Source organism: Crocuta crocuta, unplaced genomic scaffold (assembly GCF_008692635.1).
Source record: "Crocuta crocuta isolate KB4526 unplaced genomic scaffold, BGI_CrCroc_1.0 scaffold7, whole genome shotgun sequence".
Classification (NCBI taxonomy): domain Eukaryota; kingdom Metazoa; phylum Chordata; class Mammalia; order Carnivora; family Hyaenidae; genus Crocuta; species Crocuta crocuta.
In genome coordinates, this window is record NW_027531904.1 from 10,382,293 (window position 1) to 10,384,776 (window position 2,484).

The following is a 2,484-nucleotide window of genomic DNA, read 5'->3' on the forward strand; positions in this document are numbered from 1 at the left end:
AGCCAGGGGCGGGGGGGTGGGGTGGGGGATATGTGAGACATAAATACAAACATGCTCCCCTGAAGGGCGGTCGGCAGACAAAGGCCCTCAGGAGACGTGCCAGTTGATGTCATTGTGAAGTCAGATGAAATTACTCATCACTGTTCTGTCATTAACGAAAAAGGGGAAAACCCGAGGCAGGTTAAGAAAACTGTAGATGACAAATCACTCCAGGCACAGCCTCCGAACCAGGCACCTTCTGCTTGTGCTCTAGGGAGGGAACAGAGGGAATGTTCTGGAAGTTGCTCTTTCTTTGCCGACCCTTGAGACGCCTCCAGGTTATGGCGTCCTCGGACCGTGCCCTCATCCATGTCCAGAATTGCAGCGTGGAACAGCATCTCGGGGGCTCTGGCTCAGCCACCCTGTGCTCTACACAGAGTGCAGCCTGTGGGTTTTGTTTCTAAGTTTATTTATTGATTATTTGAGCGAGAGGGAGTAGGAGACGGGCAGAGAGAGAGTGTGAGAATCCCAAGCAGGCTCTATACCTGCAGCACACAGCCTGACGCGGGGCTCGAACCCACGAACCGCAAGATCGTGACCTCAGCCCAAGTCGGATGCTCAAGGGAGGGAGCCCCCAGGCACCCTCACAGCCTGTATTTTTAATCCAATTCAAGTGCCTTGAGTCCTGGCCTGACTTTGCACCGCCCTCACCCCCTCACCCCCTCACTGCGCTGCCCTTCCCACAGAGCTCCCCACCCCCTGCAGCGGCCTCTGCGGCGGGCACCGCGCTCTTCCTTGGGGGCCGCTCCCCCGCTCCTCGCACGCCTGGCAGAGCAGCCTTCCTCTGGCTTCCTCCTGAACCCCTTCTTTATCGCTCTTCTCTGAACTCACTCCGGCTTTTTCAGGCTAAGGGGAAAAGCCACCACGTGATTCTAGTTTNCTGCCGCCATCCGCTCGCTCACTGGGTCGGCCGGGCCGGGCTCGGGCGCTCGGAGGGGGAGGAGGAAGAGAGTAGATGATACTGTGGCGGCCGCAGTCACTCAGCNCGGGCCCTCCCCGGGCACCCCTCCCCGGGCACCCCTCCCCGGGCACCCCTCCCCAGTGCGGACGCCTCGGTTGTGCGGGGCCAGTGTAAGTGCACGGTCAGCGCACGACACAACTAGGAAATCGTGACGCGATGAGCTCAGGTGACCGTGAATCCGCCTCTGGCAGGAACCAGCTGCGGGTGACTTCGGGTCCTGGGGCCACCATGCCATCTGGACAAATTTCCTAATATCCCCAAATCCCTGTTTCGGTCCATGCAAAGCAGGGGTGCTAAGATGGTGAAAACTGAGGTAATCTCACGTTCTCACAGTACCGGGGTGACCAGCCACCAGCCCACGGCCCCCGCTGCCACGGCCCCCGCTGCCACGGCGTGTACTGCCACAGCCCCCGCCGCCACGGCGTGCACTCCCGTGGGCAGGACCCAACTCTGCGGGCTGCCTGCAGCCAGGCCCTACCTGTGTGGTGTGCGAGTGTTAGCTCAGTGTTCAGAGCCGGCTTAGGACGCAGGTCACTGTCCTCACGGCTCCACAGAGGGGGACACGGAGGAGCCGGGATCTGAACCGGGAACCCACATCTGACCCACGCCATACAGTCTGAAGCAGCCGCTGCGCCTTCTTCCCTCAAATGTATGAAGCACCGAGTCCCGGGTGCTGTTCGGGCACCTCGACGGTGGTGAGTCACTGAGTTCTTACCATGACACTCGGGAGACTCTCGGGACCAGAGAGGGAGGAAGTCACAGGGGCGCGGAGGGGAGGCGAGGAGCGTGAGCCGCGCTGTTTATGGTGTCGGTGCCCAACGCCCGCGCCTGGAGCCTCCCAGGGCGGGCAGGCCGGCCGGTGACCCCGCACGGAGTGCTCACACACGCGGGCGACGCCAACCAGAGGACGGGGCTCCTGCACCTTCAAGGTCACAACGCCAAGGTCAGTGCTTAGCCGGCGAAGAATCCGGTCCGGGTGCCAATATCGGCCGCCCCGGGCGGTGGGTTTGGCGAAGCCCTTCGCTCCCACGGGTCGGGGGTGGGCGGCCTTGGCCAGAGCCCCAGGCGAGGCCGGGAGCAGGTGGGGCTGGAGGTCCGGCCCTGGGGCCGTGGGCGGGGCGGTGGGCAGGGCCAGGCGGGAACAGAAGCTTCCAGAACCGGCCCTGCCGTGTTTCTGCACAAATGTCACCAGGGCCTGGGAGGGGACTTGGAAAAAGGAAAACATCAGATGCATGAAGGATGAAAACTGCCGATTCTCTTTCCCCCTCCCCCTGATTCCCACGGCGGCTGTCACGGACACCGGCTTCTGTCCATGGGCCTCCTGACCCGGCCGGGGTCCCCTTCCCGCTCTGCGCAGGCTCAGGGCCTGGGGCTGCGGGGAGGGAGCCGAGACCCCGCGGGCCTGTGCTGCACCGTGTCCTCGGCTCCCAGGTGGGTGGCCGGCTTGAAACATCTCCAAGCTGTTGGGAAGGAGCCGGCAGGGT